We start from the raw sequence: 7350 nt of genomic DNA, 5'->3' as shown, positions 1-7350 counted from the left end.
TTTTTCTTATCCTATAAACTGTTTATCTTCTAAACTTCAAGTCCATCAAGAATGATTAATAACTGACTCTGAGTCTGGCCCATTGCACTGGGCCAGGCTCTCCCAGCTGGGCTCCCGAATCCTCCAGGCTCCTCTGGAGGGAGCTGGGGGCCTGGGGCTGGGGTCTGTGCTCCTCGCCCGCCTCTCGGGTGTGTTCCTGTTGGTTCGGGAATTATTGAATACCTAAGGCTCTTTTTTACAGAACGGGATTCCGCTGCTAGAATCGAGTTGACAGACCATCGTCTTAGATTCTGCAAGAGAAAATTGAGGCAACTCGGAGGAGAGGGACTCTCAGGAGCACTGGGGGCTGGAGGTGGCCGCAGAGTGGCACTGGGATCAGCAGCCTGCCTCTCCTCCTGGGGCGAGATGGCCTTGAATGGGAGTGAACCTTGCATTAGGTGACTAATTCAAGTATTTCCTACGTGGGAAAGCGCTCTAGGTATAAAGCGTTCCTGAAAATACTTTGATGCTTCTTCAGTCAGCATTAGATACTCTAGAACAGATTTAATGAAAGTTCCGAAGTAGATTCTCACCGAAATTTCACTCTTGATCCCCCCGAATGTTGTCAGAGGCATATCCTACAGACGTGAGATGACCTTATACAGAAGATGGTATTTATCTTGGGTTTGATGAGCAGAAGAGAGAATTATGAAATGAGATTCACTGTTTTCTTGCACGCCCACTTTAAATACTCTTGTACGGCTACCTGAGCAGGTCAGTACACTCTTCTGATTTCTCCCAGTTGTTACCTCCTTTGATCCTGACCCAGGTCTGTTCTGCCTTACTGCATTTCCTTGAGGTTTGCAATATAACATAATATAACATTTAAAAAAACTTACTCGGGATCTATGATTCCAAAAATTTGGGGTATACAGAATCGTCACGATTTTTATTCTTCCTCGTGTATTTTCAGAAAACTATTCTCATTAAAACGAGTTTTAAATTTTATTATATTTTTATTTCTGTAACTGGCTTTCCATAACAATATCCCAAAAAGTGACTTTAACGAATGGTAGACTATAAAAAATGATTCATTTCTTATCAGGTTTAAAGTCATATCCCAATTGTCTCATTAGATGCTATCATATTCTTGCACTGCGGGAAAAGTCTTTCTCTACTGCACATAATTTTATGTACATGCATTTTTACAAACTGTCATTCTATACTTTTTAAAGCAAATTTACTGTATTCTTGCTGAATTATTATTTAATACATACATCACTGCCTTGATTTCTTGGTGCTTATTTTCCAGGGAGACCCAAAACAGATCCGACCCACACCCTCCTTATTTGAACAGATAACAATCATCTTTAATTTAAAAGTAACTTTAAAGTTTGCCTTGCCCTTTTTTTTCATGAACTCTGTTATTATTTTAAAAACCAATTTACCTCCGTATGCCTTCGATGCTACAGTCAGTCCCTGCTCATTAATGCATGCAACACCGGTGCTTTTCCCAAAGCAGTTCTCCATATTCTCTCTGTGATGTGGTCTGATGTCTTATTATGTTTCTGGCCAGTTTGGCAGATATTTTCATTAAGCTGCCTGTGACCACATAGCTGTCCCTATGAGATTTCAGTTCACGCCAAAGCTATTGGTACACTTGAATGGCTTATAATTTTTTTTTTTTTTTTCCCCTAAAACAAACTCCCTCGCGTTTGTCTCCTCAGGCGGCATGCCAACCAGATGGCGGTTTTGCTGTGTGCTCTTCGCTCTCGATGGAGTAAAATGATGGTGAGGTCCCAGCAGATCCTGACACCGCCTGGAACATCTGAATGCCTGGCAGGATATTAGGCGATCGACCCTGAACACCAACCCAGCCATGCTTTTCAGCGGCTTCTTCACTCTGGCCTCGGTCTGCTGCTGGCGCTGTTCACGAGAGCAGCTCCCTGGCTGTCTTGCAAACTTGATGCAGATGTTTTTAATCGACATTTTTTTTTTCCTCATTATAAAACTGATAATCTAGAAATTTTGGAAAATATTAAAACACACAGAAAAAAAATTAGATGAATTGTAACCTCGCCACACAGAGGGAACTAGTGTTAATATTTTGGCACATTGCCTTCTCGTTTTTGCTTGAAAGACACACCCATATGTAAATATACTCGTACGTGTAACAGGGTGTCCTAGTGGAACCCAGACTAAGTTTTTTTGAGTTAAACTGTTTGGAAATTGATTGGGCTGATGACCCCTTCAGGCATGACTGCATGTTTGATATGCTTTGGGGTCTAGCTCTCTGCGGGGAGGCGGGGTGTTTTGGGAGAGAAATGTGCAGAATTTTTCGCTATGTTTCTGGGCCCGAGTGAAGGTAGGGAACAGAGGCAGTGGGGAGAAAGGGGTGATGTCTCATTCCCCCCCTGCCGTTCCTGATCAGGTTGCCACTTCTAGAGAGACAGAAATTGGAAGAGCAGCCGAGTGACTGGCTTTCATTGATTTTTGAGTTTACAGACACGATGTGGCTTTGGGGCCTGGACGACAACGTGTGGAGCTGGAGAGAAGGCCATTCTCCCCACTGCTGTGATTCCTGCCCCCAACCCCGCCCCCGTGATGGTTCCAGTGTCTGAGCCCACCTTGGGCAGACATTGGCATTTCCCACTGGGCATTATCAGCCCTTTCGCGTGGCTTCACCAGCCGCTGATGACACCTGGGGAGCAGGAGCTAGTTGCCAGGTGGTGACAACACCTGAGAGTCAGACATGAGCACGTGTGAAGATCCCTTTTGGTGGGGGTGGTGGGAGGGGGGAGCTTTTAAAGTGAAGTCCCAGGTTCTGCTGCACAGCTGGGAGCAAGAACAGAATCTGCTACAAAAACCCTAGCGTGACAGCCTTTGTACCTGTAGGCTGGTGATGTTTGAGATGGCCAATTATGAATTTTTCACCTCTCTCATGTTTTCTATTAAAATTGGAATATATTCCGTGTATACTATTTTGTATTCCGCCTTTTCTCCCTTAATGGTGTACTACTTTTCCCATGCCATTAAATACTTTTTTTTTTTAAAAAAAGGCTTAAGCTTCTAAGCAAGAATCAGAAAAAGAGAGGCCATCTCTGCCATCAACCTCTCCAGATATAAATACCCTGCATCACCAATATGTAGTGTATAGGGAGGACGATATAGAAAGAGGCGAGAGAATGGCCATCTGCTTATTTGAAAGTAATCGGCCTTCGTAGTCAATGAGCGCGCACTGAGTTCTGACTCCATAGGCACCGACGTAAGGCACACAACTAGGGGAAGGGCAGACCTTGTCTTAAGAAACTTCACATCTAGTTTGGAATTCCACATTCGAACTTCTGAAAAATTCGGTATTGCAGGAGTTAAATAATGTTTCGTAGGAGCGTGAAATATTTCACAGGGAAGCACATGCTAATAAATGGTGCAGACGATTCTGAGTCATGATATAATCACTGCTGGAAAGAACCTTTATAATCATGTCACCCAGATTTCTCATCTCTCTAACCTGGCACCCACAACATATTTGGTCATTGTCTTTCCCTGTCCGTGACCTTCCCCCACCCAAACCCTCGAGAATAAGAGCTTGGCCCGGGCCACAGGTCAAGGCTTCTTAACACAGGGAAAAACTCGTTTTCAGCACTCCATAAAGTTTGTGGAAACAAATTGAACTGAACACGCCACGTGCATCTGTGTACCCCACAGTGCCTTATGATACATGATCTCTGAACGAAGTGGGAACCATGACAGGTGCTGGGGAAGGAGGGAACAGCCTGAGCTCTCAAGTTTAAACCGCGATTCATCATCATGTATTGATTGCATTTTCCTGGGAAAATGTGCGAATGACTGTGAGTCTTTCTAGTAAGTGCACACATCTAGCCAGTATAGATCTCCAGCTTGATTGTACAGCCTTACGTATGTATGCCAGCCCTAGTTCTGGACCCATTTTTAAATACTACCTTTTCTTTTACCTTTTGGTTTAATTCATCATTCAGTTAAATTTATGCCATCGGTAGAATTCTTTAACGCTTTGGAGATGTTTGGAACGGCAACGACCACGAGAATAGAGATGACAGCATCAGAAGCAGGGATACAAGAGGATCAACTAGCTTTGCGGGAAGGTCACGACCTGCACCTGTGCCAGTCTGCGGGGCCGCGGTAACTGGGACTGGCTTTCTCGGCTCCCTGGCTCTTCATTCCTCTTCTCTCTCTCGAGGACCATATTTTGTCAGTACGTGCTTGCATTCTCTCAGTGTCCTGTTTAGGGCACAGGTGGCTTCCTGGATTAGATGACAAGATATCTGCGTTTCTTCTTATTTTTGAACTTCTTTTCTAGCCCTCAGAGGACGCCCTGGAGCACTGTAAGTGATCACACTGTTCCTTCCGTCCACAGCACCTGTCATGGCTTCCTCTTCATTCAGCGATCACATATTGTTATAAAGCACTGTGGGTTACGCAGATGCACATGATATGTCTCGCCAAATGAGCATGAGAAGGTGCCCCCAGCTTGGCCCTCCCCATAGTCAATGGCAAGAAAGGAGAAGACCACTGCGGTTCACTGGCCACGCTTTCTGAGGGGGACTTTTGCAGCTGGAGTGGGAGATCAGCTGATGGAAGAAGTTCTGCTCCCTCATCTTGGACAGTATGAGCAAAGGCTATCACTAACAATAGGACCGAGAACAATACCTAGTAACGGCTTTAGCCTAAGGAGCAGGGAAGGTCTGTTGAAGGCTGAGAATGTCCTGCCCTCCAGCATCCTTTCAGTCTGCGGTTGACTTGGATGGAGCAGACCACCGCAGGGGGCGTGGTGGATCCCAAAGCTGCTCTAAAGGTCTGAGGGCTCTTCGGGGGCACCCAGGAGCCTAACAGCTGACATACCAACTCTGGGCCCCACCGTGGACACGCCCAGGCTGCACTGGTCTGAGCTAGGTCCGCCTAGGGCCATGAAACTCCTCTCTAGTCACAGCATTGACTTCTCATGGAAAACCCTGACGTCCTAGAGACAAGAAACTCAGGTACAGAATGAAAGGCCATTGTTTCATCAGCAGTCATGATACTGCACCTTTAGCTTATTATACATTCTCCTCTTAGTTCTGTTAGGACTTTCTTTTAGCCGATAATTTCATACTGCTCGGCAGCAATTATCTTCATGTTGTATGTACTTGCTTAGAAATTGGCATCTCACAGGTGGTGACTGTGTGGTGACTTGCAGAGATATGGTGAGACTTTTGAAGATATGGACCGGGAAGCTTCGATTATGCCGACGCAGAGACTGGTTCTGGTTTCCTGCATCATTCATTCCACAGATATTTAGGTGCCTACTCTGTGCCAGGTGCCAGTGAGGTCAGGGCATCGGCACTGAGCCATTCCAAGTCCCCGCTCTCGTGGAACCAAAGTCTAGCAAGATGAGACAGATGACGCACAAAGAGCCAAACGAATATATAACGATATATCAGGTATAACATGTTAAAAAGAAAATCAAGAGAATGATGAGATGAGGGACACAATTTGAGATTATGTGGTCGGGGAAGAACCTCTTTGGAGATGACAGTTAAGTAAAGACTTGAGTCGTAGTGAGGACACAAGCTCTGACGATATTGAAGGGTGAACATTCTGGGCAGAAGGATCAGCAAATGCAAATGACCCGAGTCGGGGCTGTGCAAAGCGTGGAGGCCCGTGGGGCGAGAAGGAAGAATAGTAATGAGGTCTAAGAAGGTGATGGGGTCTTGATCATATAGAGCTTTACAAGTCACATCAAGAATTCAGGATTCCTCTGAGTACTGTGGGAAGCCTCTGGGGAATATTGAATGGAAAAATGATTAACTCAGTGTTTTAAAAGGGTCACTCTGGCTGTTGTTTGAAGAAGGGCAATAAAGAGAAGGTGATTACAGTAATTCAGAATAAAATAATGTTACGTGGGAACGGGGCGATGGTGGCGACACTGGTGAGCACCCGTCAACTTTGGGATAATTTCTGAAAGTAGAGTCGACTGAGTTTGCTGATGGATTGAATAAGAGCTGTGAGAGGTTAGAAATCAAGAAAGATTTCAAATGAAAAAACAAAAAACAAAACTGGCATTTAACTTCAAAAAAAAAAAAAAAAAAAGAAGAAGAAGAAGAAGAAGGATTTCAAGGCTTTTGGCTTCAAAATATGTTTTTTACAAAAAAGGAGAGAGTAGCCAGCTATGCTAAATGCTACTGAAAGATTAAGCAAACTGAGGACTGTGAATTAACCATCAGATTTAGAAACAGAAAGATTGTTATCTCCATATTAGTGATTTTTGTGAGCTGACTCAACGCATGTTTAGAACGGTGTCGAGAGGGAATGGACTGTCTGCTTGGGAGACAGGCCGATCGCATAAAAGAGGACCTCACAGTGCAAACCTAAGTCATGGGTAATCTTTCAAATCTCGGGTTGGGTGGTAGGTTTGTGGAATCATTAGATTACCATGTGTTATACCTTACATATATAATTCATATGTTCTTTTCTATGAATCAAAGATTACATTTTTAAATACTTTAAATTTAATAGAGCAGGGTATAACATGCACTGATAACAGCTCCCACTTCATTACATCTGCTTTTCGGGCCTTTCAATTCTTGAATACCTTGTGGCCTGTGCCACAATATCGCCCTCTCGGCGTTTATCATCAATCTCCTCGAACCCCATCCCCAGGTCGTGCTTCCCACAAGGATGATAGCCAGCTGCTCTCTGCCTTCCACCACGGAGAGCAGGGCTGGGTGTTGGTGCTTCGGTGCCCGTTAATTGGAGGAGGGGGAATTGGAGGAATGTGTTTTCTAAGAAGCCTTAATCGCCAGCTCAGTCCTATTGTCGTCACTGCAACACCTAAGCAGAGATGTAAACTCCGGTTCATTTGTTTATTCATTCCACCAATGTTTGCCGAGCACTTTGCAGGGTATGGGGGCACCAGCTTTGCCCTTGAGAATTTCACTGTGGATCAAACGTCACAGGAACATAGATCAGAGTGAGGGATTGACACGTGCTTCCTCCAAACCACAAGGAATGCAGCCGTAAACTAGAGGTTCTGTGTGGCTCCTGGGGACGGATCTAAGAGCCTCGGGTAGAAGGTACAACGAGGCAGGTTCTATGGAAGGAATGATACTTGATTTGCTTTAAGTGTCCAGCAATGGTGCAGTGCAGATGCTTCACTAGGTAGTGATTTTCCTGCCATAGGAAACGTTTAGGCAGGGGACATGAAGGGATTAAGAAGACTCCCGCGTGGGTGGACATTTAGATCATATGACTCTTAAGTTTCCTTCCAAGTCCAAAGTTCTGGTTTTGATTAGGTTGGGACAAAGCCCTATGATTAGTAATATATATACCTATACATTTATATATTAGTAAATA

The sequence above is a fragment of the Pteropus alecto genome, unplaced genomic scaffold (assembly GCF_000325575.1).
Source record: "Pteropus alecto unplaced genomic scaffold, ASM32557v1 scaffold16, whole genome shotgun sequence".
Lineage (NCBI taxonomy): Eukaryota > Metazoa > Chordata > Mammalia > Chiroptera > Pteropodidae > Pteropus > Pteropus alecto.
The sequence above is the reverse complement of the archived record's forward strand: the minus strand, read 5'-3'. Positions refer to the sequence as shown.